This window comes from Lissotriton helveticus, chromosome 3_1 (assembly GCF_964261635.1).
Source record: "Lissotriton helveticus chromosome 3_1, aLisHel1.1, whole genome shotgun sequence".
NCBI lineage: Eukaryota > Metazoa > Chordata > Amphibia > Caudata > Salamandridae > Lissotriton > Lissotriton helveticus.
The window spans coordinates 1,721,967,950-1,721,983,823 of NC_136061.1; positions in this window are offsets into that span (position 1 = coordinate 1,721,967,950).

A 15,874-nucleotide genomic window follows, 5' to 3' on the forward strand; every position below is an offset into this window, starting at 1 on the left:
ATTCACTCACTAACACAGACATATACACACTAATCCACCCATACAGTCCTGCACATATGCTGTCTTCAAAACACATACAAACAGAGACTCAGCCATTCTTGCATCTATGTACTAAGTAATACCCCCACCAAACCATGCAAACACTCATACTGATACTAAGAAAAACATCTAATAACCTATATATATACACATGTACCTACTCATCAACCCATGCAGCCACTTATACACAAAGTGAAACACTAATACATATATTTAAATATTTAAGCATTACTCAGTAATATATGTATTCACTAAGATATTCAATAATATATACATATATAACACATATTTATTTTTCAGAAAGACACACATTCACTGGATGGTGTCATCAGTGATGTCATGAGTGATGTAATATGTGACGTCATCAGCAGTGCATTACACGCGCAAGTTATAGTGAGTCCAACTAACTATAACGTGGAATTTCATTGGTTTTATATCAGTAAAATTTCCAGCTAACTATAACTGGTGTCAAACCTATGGTTTTTTCAGTGAATTTCATAGGTTTTGTAAATGCTACTTCCTAACTATAACGTGTGTAAAACCTATGGTTTTTTCAGTGAATTTCATTGGTTTTTAAAATGCTAATTCAGAAATATCTCGTGTATACAACCTATACTTTTGTCAATAAAGTTCTGGCAATATTTTTTTCGGAAACAAGCCGTTTTCTTCACTGTTCAAGTTGCATAGAGACTCCTTGTAAAGCGATACAGAATTAGAAAGTCTGTACCTTGCCTGTTTTTTGAACGCATTAAAATTTGTCTGTAAATAAAAATAGCCTTTCTAAACTTTCGTGCGCGACCCGGTGTGCGCACTCTCGGCAACAGTTCTCAATAAAATGGATAGCGCATTTCCAGGCTTTCGTGCGCGACCGACTGCGCGCACCCGCCTATATATTTTGTGAAAACTTTGCAATCTGAACTTATTGAATTTCTTCATAGACCCATCAAAGAACTTATAATACGTCAAAGAGACTAAACCTAGGCTTCTTTTTTAATATTATGAAAATTTTCATTAAATGGAGCCGAATGTCTTTTTAAACTTTCGTGTGTGACCGAATGTACACACCTTGGTATTTAAAAAAAATATATAAAAGGTTTTATACTTTAACAATTGTATGCTTGAATTGAGCTCAGAAGATATATTAAATCCGGATATGTTTGGATTTACTCCTTTTCACGTTTTGAAACTTCGCTGAATTAGACCGCTACTTCCAAATGGCGTACGTGACCAGATACTGTAACCGCGTACACGTCCTGAGACGAGCATGTGAAGTCATGTGACTCGAAAACAACACTTCCAATTGGTTCTTAGTAGTTTCTATTCTGCAATTTACACGGAGCACTCCACCCACTTCCCTCACTATCTTTTGTACTCTCAAAAGAGAACAACGTTCAACATCCTTCGGAAGACTTTGCTGAAATGGCTGCCGCCCCGCATTCATCTTCCGAATCTGAAGGAAATGAGCGACTACCTTTAAAAAGAAAAAAGGAATCTTTTATTTGGCAATTTTTCACTTATCCTGAAGAACAAAAGAAAGTGAATGCGCCAAAAGTTACCTGCACGATATGCAATTCGGTTCTCTCAAGAGGAAATCCAAGAAAAAAATATTCCTTTTCCATACATACCATGGTGCGGCATGTCAAACAAGTGCACCCTGTGGAATTTGCACAGGCATCGACAAGAGCCCTGGCCACGCTATTACCATCAGAGGTGGCCAGCACATCTTCTGGTGGACGACCTGTATCTCCATCGAGTGCTGTGATGGACTTGAGACCATATCTTGCAAAGGTGCACATGAAATGCAACGAGTGTGGAGAAATTCTTCTGTACGGAGAGCAGAGCCTCATTCTTACTAAACTAAAAATTGAGAGTCATAAATGCCCCGAGAAAAGATAAATTTCTTCATTTCATTTTGATCCTGTGTCACACATGAAAATGTTGTTGCAAGTTTAAAAAATCAAAAACAACATAACACTTGTTTTAAAAAAAAAAAAAAAAAGAAAAAAGTTCTTTTCAGAACTAACTCATTGTACCAAAAAGAGCTCCAGGAGCATATTATAAAGGGGGTTTATCTCCGCTTTTTTGGCTTTCGTTCGTGCGCGACCGTGTGCGCGCACCCGCCTATATATTTCGTGAAAACTTTGCAATTGCAACTTATTAAATTTCTTCATAGACCCATCAAAGAACTTATACTACGTCAAAGACACTAAACCTAGGCTTCTTTTTTATTATTATGAAAATTTACATTAAATGGAGCCGAATGTCTTTTTAAACTTTCGTGCGTGACCGAATGTACACACCTTGGTATTTTTAAAAAAAATATAAAAGGTTTTATACTTTAACAATTGTATGCTTGAATCGAGCTCAGAAGATATATTAAATCCGGATGTGTTTGCATTTACTCCTTTTCACGTTTTGAAACTTCGCTGAATTAGACCGCTACTTCCAAATGGCGTACGTGACCAGATACTGTCACCGCCTACACGTCCTGAGACGCGCATGTGAAGTCATGTGACTCGAAAACAACACTTCCAATTGGTTCTTAGTAGTTTCTATTCTGCAATTTACACGGAGCACTCCACCCACTTCCCTCACTATGTTTTCTACTCTCAAAAGAGAACGTTCAACATCTTTCGAAAGACTTTCTTTTCACGCGATAATGTGAAATACTGAGATTGTTACAGGATTTTCTATCAGATATGTGTTCCCATTTCTGTTGAAGCACTAACACCGTGGAAAATTCCACCGATAGCAGTGATATTTTTAACGCCGAGCACCGGCGATTTTTATCACTTAGAAGCCTTCCTATTATGAAGGATTATCTCCTAAGTCTCTGATTCTCAAACTGTGCAACGCGGCTCCCCTGTGTGCCGTAATAAGGTGCTAGGGGCGCCGCGCACACTCTAGTGTGACTAACCATCCATAAATTCCACGGACATCTCTACCCTGTTATCTGCAATTGTGAACATCAAAAGGAGCTGCGCTACGCCCCTGTAACAGGCCTCACTCCCACTGCTGCAACGGCTTGGCAGTCCTCCAGATGCACAGGAACAGCCCCTCCGATCCATTGAAGTTCTGTGTCGTGAGAGGCCTCACTCCCACTGCTGCAACGGCTTGGCAGTCCTCCAGATGCACAGCAACAGCCCCTCCGATCCATTGACGTTCTGTGTCGGTCTCAATACCACTTACGAAATGAAAATAAGCACTGAAGAATATTCAAGCATGTAGTACTCCTCCTGCTACAGCATAAAGAATGCATTCTATTACCTATAAAAAAGTGAAACACCCACGCTGCAATCATATCGAATACTTCCTCTAAAGAAGCCTGTGAATAACTTTAAAACATCAGGTTAACCTTTTTTTACTCTCTCATCATTGTTAAAGATAAGTATTTACAATACTATATTAAACAATGCCATGGTTGTTGCTTTTTAATTTAAAAAATCTTGCAATCTTTCACAAACCCAATACTCATGGCTTCTTTTTCGTGACAAAAATATTGCAATATTACATACCTACATAGAATAACAGAAAAAACATAAAACTACAAAGGCCAAACACTCTACTAAACGCGGATTTGTAACCTATGGGGCAGATTTATGTTAACTACTTCATACCCAGATATGCACCAGTTAATGTGCACCACAGTATGCTAGTGCTCCGTTACCCATGGTGTGCCACATTTGAAATGTGGCGCACCATGGTACAAAAACACCATACATGCGTAACACATCTGTGCTGAAAAAGTAATACATTGCTAGCGTTGCATCGCAACTGTGATGCAGCTCCAGCAAGGCTCACCAATGCACTATATTCACAATGCTGCGTCAATACCCACGCCTGCTTCAAGCACATGCACAGTTTTGAAACAGCATGGGCCTGAAAGTCACTGAGTGAAATATCATACATTACAGTCAGCCACTTTCAAGACGCATTCCTTCAGAGGAACACTTACCGTTTATTAGAGGTAGATCGTCCGACTCCACCGGAGGACACCCCTAATAAAAAAGACATATATATAAAATGCGGACTAGCCGCTGTATCGTGCTAGCAAACTTTAACTTAAAAATCGTTAGAAAAAACAAAAGGAATCGAGCAAAATCAGTAGGCCACTGATAGGATCTCTTTTTGACCTCGCTAAAATAGAAACATTAGGAACAACCCCTCATGAGAAATATGAAACTAGTGAGAGAAACCGAGCTCGACGCCATGATGGCTGCAAGACAGCTCGGCTCCGCCGCCCACCCCGCACAAAATAACGACAAACCCTATGCAAATATTATAAATAAATACAACACACCAGCAAAGTAACAAGGTAAAACGTTTTATTAAATAACTATTTACATGGCAGCCTCCTGCAACATGAAAACAACACTTCCAATTGGTTCTTACTAGTTTCTATTCTCGAATTTACACGCAGCACTCCACCCACTTCCCTCACTATCTTTTGTACTCTCAAGAGAGAACAACGTCCTACATTTTTCGGAAGACTTTGGTGAAATGGCTACCGTATCTCACTCATCTTCCGAATCTAAACAAAATGATCGACTACCTTTAAGAAGAAAAAAAGAATCTTTCATCTGGCAATTTTTCACTTATCCCGCCCACCCTGCCCAAAATAACGACAAACCCTATGCAAATATTATAAATATATACAACACACCAACAAAGTAACAGGGTAAAACGTTTCATTAAATAACTATTTACATGGCAGCCTGCTGCAACATCGATCCAAATGTGTTAGACCTGTCCGCCTTAGGGTGGTCTCCCCTACATTTTTGCCCTTTTTGCCTCCCATTTTTATCCTATATTTTGTTGGACTTAGGACTCTGGGCGCCTCACCACTGCTAAACAGTGCTGAGGTGCAGGTGCTCTCCCCTAAAACCTTGTGAGGCTGGCATATCTGCCACAAGCCACTGCTACTGCAGTAAGGCTAATCCTCCATAGGCTAATATTGGGAACCTCTCCTTATGGAATAACTTCTGACAGGGACCTAATAAGTCTATCATGTTTGGTCTTGTTGGATTCGGGGCGGGGAAACCTTTCCAATGATATATAGGGTTTGGGCATTACTACGCTAGGGATCCCACTTTTATAAAGGGGACCTTTTCCTGCCTACACTTAGATTAGGCTCTGCAGACTCCCCCCTCCCCTCTGCATACTGATAGCCTGCCTGGGTTGGGAGGTAGGAGTGGTGATTCACACCTTCTTCCCTGGGATGAGCTGTGATGGGCTGTCCACTGTAGCCTTAACGGCCTGTTTCTCGTCACTTTGACAGCTAGGTCAGGGAAGGCAGGGAACATACCAGAACTCCCTGGACTCTTCCAGAAGCCCCTGCCCCCAGACCCTTCCAGAGACTTCCACCACTTTCTAGCCACTAGACTAAAAAGATATATAAGGGAGGGTCCTGGCCTCACATTCTTGTTACACTGCTGGACCTGGAAGAATCCCTGCTGGAGTGAGGACTGCTGCGCAAGAGGATTGCCACTGGGAAGGAGGCTGACTGCTCCAAGGAACTGCTGCCCCACAACCTGCTGAGCTGCCCTACTGTCTGCTGATCCTGCCCTGCATGGGAGACTGCAACATCACCAACAGAGTGTCTCCACAACATCCCAAAGGAACTACTTTTCTTTGAACAACATTTTAAAGAGTCTTCAACCTTTTAAAGATTGCCTTTTTGGGACTGCGCCCTTTTTAAGCTAAAGGAAACTACCTGTCCTTGGACCACAGCGTTTTAAAGACTGCCCTTTGGAACAGCAACAACACTCTCAAGATTTGCCCTGCAACGCTGTGCCTGCCCTCAGCACTGCTTGCCCCGTGATCCTCCCGAGGGCGCTGTGATTGCCTCTGCTTCTGGCGCAAGCCAACTGAAACTGGCCCTGAGGTCACCGCCACTGGGACCGCAGCACGCTGTGTAGCGCTGAGAAGCGAAGCGCTGTGTGGCAGGAGGCTCCGTCGTTGGCCCCGGACTTGGAGGCACTGTTAAGCGCTGTGCTAAAGGAGCGCTGTGTGGCTGTGACCCCCACCCGTGCAGCGCCTGCCCCAGGGGGAGAGGAGCCTCGCACCCGCGCCTGCAACCACCACCCCAGGTAACGCCTCAGTGCAACCAGGCTGCCGTGAGGGGGCGGGGTGCGGGTTGGCCGGGTACCTGGAGTGTGAGCTTTGTGCTTGGCTGGTAAAATCATTTCTATGAGAGGCACACTTATTACGCTACAAGGGAACTTTAGGCTACGAACCTTCCCACAGTGAATTTTGACCATAAGAACCTACCTCAAGTGAACTTTTGCCATTCAAGGACACTGTGAGAAAGACATTACCATCAGGAGCCCTTGGGACACATGAGCTTTTGGTGATTTGATCAGGCCTGGGAACTGGATTCATTCTTATTGATTATTGATCTTGCTTGGAAACTGGAATCCTTTTTATTATTGATCAGGCCTGGGAACTGGATTCATTTTTATTGATTATTGATCTTGCTTGGAAATTGGAATCCTTTTTATTATTGATCTTGCCTGGAGCTGGATTTACCTGCTTTTGGTTCTCGCATAGTTTTTAGATAAAGAAATTCTTATTCTTATACCAAACTGGTGTGGTGTTCCTCTTGTGAGTGTTTTTACTGTGTCATCGCCGTTGTGTGTTGCACAAATACTTTACACATTGCCTCTGGAGTTACGCCTTTGCTGCTCTGCGCCAAGCTACCAGGTCGGAAGCGGTGGTCCCTACTTGGACTAGGGTGCATACCCCTGCCAACCAGAGACCCCGGTTCTAACATTGGTGATCGAGCGGTGGGATAGGACTTGTGCTTGTGTAACACCACTCAGTGACGCAGTATACACCACAACCCTACACCTGACTCCACTGAATTTTTGTCTACCCTCTCCAATTGGCATTTTTATTTTTTGTTTAAATTGCCCCTGACTGGCTGCTCTTTTTAAAAGTCCTTTTGCCTAAGTCCCATTTGATTTTCTCTACAAACATCTGAGGCCCTACCTAGCAAGATGGAATTCGAGCTGGCCAACCTGGAAATTTACACAGTGGCGCAACTCAAAGAATTCTGCGAGGAGAAAAGGGTGCCCTTTAAGCGAGGCGCTAAGAAGACAGAGCTTCAGAAAGCCTTGAGGGCATGGGTAACGGCCCACCCAGAAGGAGATGGAGAAGGGGACGGGCAGGGAGCGGAGCAAGGGGCCACAGGAGAACTTGACCTACTGCCCTTGGTGGAAAATGGCAACTTGTTACCGGGTACAAGGGTACCTTCCAGGGCAGGCAGTAGTGTGTCAGTAAGGACCCTGTCCTCAGAGGAATTGGAGGACAGGAGAGAGGAGAGACAGTTTAAATTGGAACTCGCCAAATTGGAAAGGGAGCGTGAGAAAGAAAGGTGGGCCATGGAGGAGAGGAAACTTACCCATGAGCTCAACCTGAAGGAACTGGAAATTCGAGCCCTACAAGCAGGGACGAACAGCATCAAGAGTGGTGGCAGCATACCTACGGAAGCTTCACGTGAGTCCAGGGTCTTTATGCCTAAAGATGTGATGGCCAGTTTTAAGGTGGGGGATAATATTGATCAGTGGTTAGCTGCCTATGAGGTGTCACTAAGAGCCCATGGGGTCCCAGAGAGTCACTGGGGGGGTGGTCTGTACAAGTACATACCTCCGGAAGTTAGGGACTCACTCCTTAGCCTAGAAAAGGAAGACCAGACCAACTATTCTGTTATGAAAGAAGCATTGCTTAAGAGGTTCGGTCTTACCCCTGAGAGGTATAGGCAGAGGTTTAGGAATAGCCACAGACTTCCCACACAGAACTGGGTAGATTTCCTGGACTACGCTAGTAAAGCTTTAGAGGGCTGGGTGCGGGGCAGCAATGTGCATGACTATGAAGGATTGTATAACTTGTTTTTAAGAGAGCACCTTCTAGAGAAATGTTTTCCAGAGCTGCGCCAACACCTGGTTGACCGCAAGTTGACCAATCCTAGGAAGCTTGCGGAGGAGGCGGACACCTGGGTCAGTACCAGAGTGTCCAACAAGGGTTCTGGGGGGGACTCCCAAAGGGGTGGTCAGGGTTCCCACCAGAAGAAAGAGGGGGGAGATAAAAAGAAAGATTTCTCCAAAGGCCCCCAAAATAATTCACAAGGGAAAGGGTCTGGGTCCCAGCCCCAATCTGGCCACCAGAAGCCCACTTATCCTGACAAAAGTCAGCAGCCCAGAATTGTCCGGTGCTATGAGTGTGGTGAACTTGGACACTACAAGGGGGATCCCAAGTGTCGCAAGAGAGCACCACAGGCCTCTGGAGGTAAAACCCCCGGGGTGGCTAGTGTAGCGCTTGGGGAGGAGCTGTCCCTAGATGATGGGAGTGAGGGGGCCGGGCTTGTCCTAGTGTCTCTGGGAGACAGTGAGATGGTTCCTAAGGTCCACGGCCCTCCAATACTACTAAGTATAGGCAGTGGGTCACCCTCAATGGTCAGGGGGTGGAGGCTCTGAGGGACACAGGTGCCAGCATGACTATGGTAAGGAGTCAGCTGGTGTCCCCAGAGCAAATAATTCCCGATGCAGTCCATCCAGTTGTGATGGCGGACAACCGGGGGGGTCACTATCCCATAGCACAGGTTCCATTTGAGTGGGGAGGGGTTTCAGGCCTTTTAAGAGTTGCTGTGAGCCCTGCCATGCCAGTGGACTGTCTGTTAGGGAATGACCTAGAGCATACTGCCTGGAAGGAGGTAGAGCTCAAAGCGCATGTGGAGATGCTGGGGTTGCCGGAGTGGATTTGTGCTACCACACGGTCTATGGCTGCCCGGAAAGGGAGTCAGCCAGGGCTGGAGCCTGGAAAAATGGCCCAGCCAGCTGCTAAGAAGGGAGAAGCCCGAGGGCGTGGGAAGCTCGCCCCGGGGCAGTCACCCCGTGAGATGGATGGGGCACCTGAGGAGGTTGCACCGGAGTCCACGGAGGGGGGGGGTTGTTCCCTTGGGGGACCTACCTACCCCTGCAGGGTGGCAGGTGGAAGGAGGGCCCACCAGGGAGGAGTTTTGCCAGGCACAGAAGGAGTGTCCTACCCTTGAGGGCATGAGGCGACAGGCCGAAGCCCAAGCAGCAGGCAATGCCTCCGCGAAGTATCATATTTACTGGGAGGATGGGCTCCTTTACAGTGAGCCCAAGGCTCCTGTGCATGGGTCATCAAGGGCCTTAGTGGTCCCCCAGTGCTACAGGGCCTTTCTTTTGGAATTGGCTCATGAGATCCCATTGGCAGGACACTTGGGCCAAGACAAGACCTTTGCTAGGCCTGTCCCACATTTTTATTGGCCGCAGATGAGGATCTCCTCAGATACATTCTGCAGGACCTGTCTGACCTGCCAAGCTAGTGGGAAAACAGGTACTAAGCTGAAGGCTCCCCTGGAACCGCTGCCTGTCGTTAGCACCCCCTTTGAGAGGGTGGGCATCGACATTGTTGGGCCTATGGATCCACCGACTTCTTCTGGTCACAGGTTTATCCTGGTTCTGGTGGACCACGCCACCCGGTACCCAGAGGCTATTCCTCTGAGAACCATCACTGCACCTGCAGTGGCACGGGCCCTGATGGGGATTTTTACCAGAGTGTGTTTTCCCAAAGAGGTGGTGTCCGACAGGGGTACCAATTTTATGTCTGCCTACATGCAAGCCATGTGGAAGGAGTGTGGGGTTACCTATAAGTTCTCCACCCCTTACCACCCACAGACCAATGGTCTTGTGGAGAGATTTAACAAGACCCTAAAGGGCATGATCAGGAGTCTGCCTGAGGGCCTGAGGAAAAAGTGGGACATCCTCTTGCCCTGTTTGCTGTTTTCCTACAGGGAGGTACTGCAGAAGGGGGTGGGTTTCAGCCCCTTCGAGCTCTTGTACGGTCACCCTGTTAGGGGACCTCTCAGTTTAGTGAAGGATGGGTGGGAGAAGACTCCAAGGAGGCTTCCCCAGGATGTAGTGAGCTACATGCTGGCCTTCCGTAGCCAAATGGCTAAGTTGTGGAAACAAGCTTCTGACAACTTAGAGGCCAGCCAGGCGGTAATGAAGGAATGGTACGACCAGAATTCTCACCCTGTGGAGCTAAAACCTGGACAGAAGGTGTGGGTCATGGAGCCTGGAGAGCTTAGTGCCCTCCAGGATCGCTGGACAGGCCCTTATGAGATATTGGAGAAGAAGGGCAAGGCCACTTACCTAGTGGACCTTAAGACCCCCAGGCAGCCCCACAGGGTGCTACACGCCAACCTCCTCAAACCCCACCATGAGAGGTCTGAGCTCACCTTACTGATGGTGACTGATGGGGCCGAGGAAGAGGAAAGTGAACCTCTCCCGGACCTCTTTGCTTCCAAAGAGAAGGATGGATCGGTGGAGGGAGTGGTCCTATCCCCATCCTTAACGCCTGAGCAACAGAGGGACTGCCGCCAGGTCCTGGGGCAGTTCTCCTCAGTGTTCTCCCTTATCCCTGGGATTACCCACCTGTGTACCCATGATGTGGACACGGGAGACAGCCCTCCTGTCAAGTCCAAATCTTACAGGCTGTCAGATAAGGTGAAGGCCAGCATCCAGAGTGAGGTCACTAAGATGCTGGAGTTGGGGGTGATAGAGCCCTCCAACAGCCCTTGGTCCAGTCCGGTGGTTCTGGTACCAAAAGCTGCCCCACCGGGCACCACACCAGAACTTAGGTTCTGTGTGGATTACAGGCGACTGAACTCTGTGACCAAGACTGACGCTCATCCTATCCCGAGGGCGGATGAGCTCATTGACAGGCTGGGGGCTGCCCGATACCTGAGTACCTTTGACCTCACGTCGGGGTACTGGCAGGTCGCCCTAACAGATGGAGCTAAAGAGAGGTCCGCCTTTTCCACCCCAGAGGGCCACTACCAGTTCAGAGTGATGCCCTTTGGACTGAAAAACGCTCCTGCCACCTTCCAGCGGCTGGTGAACCGGGTCCTCTCCGGTTTAGAGGCCTTCTCTGCTGCCTACCTGGACGACATAGCGGTCTTCAGTAGCAGCTGGGAGGACCATCTGGGTCACCTCCAGGAAGTGCTTCAGGCTCTGCAGCAGGCAGGCCTGACTATCAAAGCTAGCAAATGCCAGATAGGGCAGGGGTCGGTAGTCTACCTGGGACACTTGGTAGGCGGGGGCAAGGTGCAGCCCCTACAGGCCAAGATAGAAACCATCCTGGCCTGGGAGCCTCCCAAAACACAGACTGAGGTCAGGGCATTCCTGGGCCTCACAGGTTACTACCGCAGATTTGTCAAGGGCTATGGCACCATTGTGGCCCCCTTGACTGAGCTAACCTCTAAGAAATACCCTAGGAAAGTGATCTGGACGGAGGCTTGCCAAAAAGCCTTTGACTCTCTAAAGCAGGCCATGTGCACCGCTCCTGTGCTCAGGGCCCCTCACTTCTCCAAAGAGTTCATTGTCCAAACGGACGCCTCAGAACATGGCATAGGGGCGGTACTTTCGCAACTCAATGAGGAGGGAAGGGACCAACCAGTAGCCTTCATCTCCAGGAGGCTGCTCCCCCGAGAACAGCGGTGAAGTGTGATAGAGAGAGAAGCCTTCGCGGTGGTCTGGGCTGTGAAGAAGCTGAGGCCATACTTGTTTGGCTCCCACTTCCTGATTCAGACTGACCACCGGCCCCTCAGGTGGCTCATGCAAATGAGGGGCGAGACTCCCAAATTGTTGAGGTGGTCCATTTCTCTACAGGGGATGGACTTCAGGGTGGAACACAGACCCGGAGTAGACCACGCCAATGCTGATGGTCTCTCTCGGTTTTTCCGCCTTAGTGATGAGAACTCCCTGGAGGTTGGGTAGTTCTCCCCACTTTCAGCTGGGGGGACACGTGTTAGACCTGTCCGCCTTAGGGTGGTCTCCCCTACATTTTTGCCTTTTTTGCCTCCCATTTTTATCCTATATTTTGTTGGACTTAGGACTCTGGGCACCTCACCACTGCTAAACAGTGCTGAGGTGCAGGTGCTCTCCCCTAAAACCTCGTGAGGCTGGCATATCTGCCACAAGCCACTGCTACTGCAGTAAGGCTAATCCTCCATAGGCTAATATTGGGAACCTCTCCTTATGGAATAACTTCTGACAGGGACCTAATAAGTCTATCATGTTTGGTCTTGTTGGATTCGGGGCGGGGAACCCTTTCCAATGATATATAGGGTTTGGGCATTACTACGCTAGGGATCCCACTTTTATAAAGGGGACCTTTTCCTGCCTACACTTAGATTAGGCTCTGCAGACTCCCCCCTCCCCTCTGCATACTGATAGCCTGCCTAGGTTGGGAGGTGGGAGTGGTGATTCACACCTTCTTCCCTGGGATGAGCTGTGATGGGCTGTCCACTGTAGCCTTAACGGCCTGTTTCTCGTCACTTTGACAGCTAGGTCAGGGAAGGCAGGGAACATACCAGAACTCCCTGGACTCTTCCAGAAGCCCCTGCCCCCAGACCCTTCCAGAGACTTCCACCACTTTCTAGCCACTAGACTAAAAATATATATAAGGGAGGGTCCTGGCCTCACATTCTTGTTACACTGCTGGACCTGGAAGAATCCCTGCTGGAGTGAGGACTGCTGCGCAAGAGGATTGCCACTGGGAAGGAGGCTGACTGCTCCAAGGAACTGCTGCCCCACAACCTGCTGAGCTGCCCTACTGTCTGCTGATCCTGCCCTGCATGGGAGACTGCAACATCACCAACAGAGTGTCTCCACAACATCCCAAAGGAACTACTTTTCTTTGAACAACATTTTAAAGAGTCTTCAACCTTTTAAAGATTGCCTTTTTGGGACTGCGCCCTTTTTAAGCTAAAGGAAACTACCTATCCTTGGACCACAGCGTTTTAAAGACTGCCCTTTGGAACAGCAACAACACTCTCAAGATTTGCCCTGCAACGCTGTGCCTGCCCTCAGCACTGCTTGCCCCGTGATCCTCCCGAGGGCTCTGTGATTGCCTCTGCTTCTGGCGCAAGCCGACTGAAACTGGCCCTGAGGTCACCGCCACTGGGACCGGAGCACGCTGTGTAGCGCTGAGAAGCGAAGCGCTGTGTGGCAGGAGGCTCCGTCGTTGGCCCCGGACTTGGAGGCACTGTTAAGCGCTGTGCTAAAGGAGCGCTGTGTGGCTGTGACCCCCACCCGTGCAGCGCCTGCTGAGCCCAAGGCCCCAGGGGGAGAGGAGCCTCGCACCCGCGCCCGCAACCACCACCCCAGGTAACGCCTCAGTGCAACCAGGCTGCCGTGAGGGGGCGGGTTGGCCAGGTACCTGGAGTGTGAGCTTTGTGCTTGGCTGGTAACATCATTTCTATGAGAGGCACACTTATTACGCTACAAGGGAACTTTAGCCTACGAACCTTCCCACAGTGAATTTTGACCATAAGAACCTACCTCAAGTGAACTTTTGCCATTCAAGGACACTGTGAGAAAGACATTACCATCAGGAGCCCTTGGGACACATGAGCTTTTGGTGATTTGATCAGGCCTGGGAACTGGATTCATTCTTATTGATTATTGATCTTGCTTGGAAACTGGAATCCTTTTTATTATTGATCAGGCCTGGGAACTGGATTCATTTTTATTGATTATTGATCTTGCTTGGAAATTGGAATCCTTTTTATTATTGATCTTGCCTGGAGCTGGATTTACCTGCTTTTGGTTCTCGCATAGTTTTTAGATAAAGAAATTCTTATTCTTATACCAAACTGGTGTGGTGTTCCTCTTGTGAGTGTTTTTACTGTGTCATCGCCGTTGTGTGTTGCACAAATACTTTACACATTGCCTCTGGAGTTACGCCTTTGCTGCTCTGCGCCAAGCTACCAGGTCGGAAGCGGTGGTCCCTACTTGGACTAGGGTGCATACCCCTGCCAACCAGAGACCCCGGTTCTAACAAAATGCATGACACTGTTCCTGTCCAGGTAGCATAGCTGGCGGCCTAGGGGTGGAGGACCGTTGTGCAAATACCCCGGGGAGGACTCGATATGCTTGGTCCCTGAGATTCTTCGATGTCACTGCCTTCCACAAATGGCATAAGTCCTGGATGTTGAGTGCCATAGTTGAGGGTTTGACCTAAAGACACGTCCTGCTGTGCCCTGGTCCAACCATCACATATACCTGCGCCAGGAGACGGCGTGGGGTGCACTGGAAGGGAGAGGCGGCGCGAACAAGCCTCCCCCACCTCCCCAGGTGGAGGTTTCTCAGCTACACCCCAGCGCTTCACTGATCTCCTTGTCCTCAGTCAAGCATCAATAGTAAGATTTTCATAGGTGAGTGTAGGTTCATAGTTTGCCATCCACAGACTAAAAGCCTGGAGTGGGAGTGAAAAAACCATAACTAGGTAAGAAGGAACGCAGAGGCTGTAGGAAGGACTCTGGATATGCTTGGTCCCTGAGATGCTTCGATGTCACTGCCTTCCACAAATGGCATAAGTCCTGGATGTTGGGTGCCATAGTTGAGGGTTTGACCTAAAGACACGTCCTGCGGTGCCCTGGTCCAACCATCACATATACCTGCGCCAGGAGACGGCGTGGGGTGCACTGGAAGGGAGAGGCGGCACGAACGAGCCTCCCCCACCTCCCCAGGTGGAGGTTTCTCAGCTACACCCCTAAAGACACGTCCTGCGGTGCCCTGGTCCAACCATCACATATACCTGCGCCAGGAGACGGCGTGGGGTGCACTGGAAGGGAGAGGCGGCGCGAACGAGCCTCCCCCACCTCCCCAGGTGGAGGTTTCTCAGCTGCACCCCAGCGCTTCACTCGACAAGCTGAGTTGCGCCCGCTCCTGCGGCACATTGCCTCGCTCGACCAGCTGAATTACGCCTGCTCTTGCTATTACAGCGTCTCACCCGCCATCCGGCTGAATTGCACCCACTCCTGCGGTACAGCGACAGGCGGCTGCCACGGAGCTCAGGAAATGGCGGTCGGCTCCACAGACTTGGGCCTGGCCTGCAAGGATGGCTCTGGACAACCCTGGAACTCGGACGCTTGACTTCTACGGCATGGGCCCCATTCCCAAAAGCGTCCCATCAGCCTTGAAGATTCTACAAGAGACACTGGGGCCCCCGACTCCCGCAGAGTTCCGGTGGGGAGCTTCTGCCATGATTGCTCGCAGAATGGCCACGACGTAGCCACGGGGTGCTCTCATGCTGACGCCAGCTTCAGTCTGAAACTTCCAGAAACACTGTAGACTACCAATTCAATCAGTTCCGGTGGAGCCCCAACGACGTATCGCGTTGTTGCATAATGCGTCATATGACACGCCGCGTTAGCGCACCCGGAAGTGCTCCGGTGCGCGAGGCGCGAAGCGCAGCTTCCCGGAATCAATCCGGGGCGCGGCGCGGAGCGCGTAACGTAAGCATAACAGGTCATGTGACTTGTTAATAAAACTTTTCATTGGTTTAGAACTATTTTTTGTCCCAAATGATGAAAACCCCTCCTTGTTTCCTCTTGGCTCCTGCCCCCTCCCCAAGTCTTGCTCGGCCAGCTGAGTTTCGCCCACTCTTGCGGCCTACGACATGGATACGCCGGGGCGTTATGGATCAGTATGAGCAAATATACACTTGGGGATTCACAAGCAACAACAAGCCTTTGTATTTGGGGCTCTAAATCAACAACAGTGACAGAGAACAGAACCGAACTAAGCACTCAGGGGCTACGTTTAAACATAACATCATCTCCCCAGAGGTACATCACCTTACACACACATGCACTCTGATCTCCTTGGCCTCAGTCAAGCATCAATAGTATGATTTTCATAGGTGAGTCTAGGTTCATGGATTTCCATCCACAGACTAAAAGCCTGGAGTGGGAATGAAAAAACCATAACTAAGTAAGAAGGAAGGCAGAAACAGAATCTTC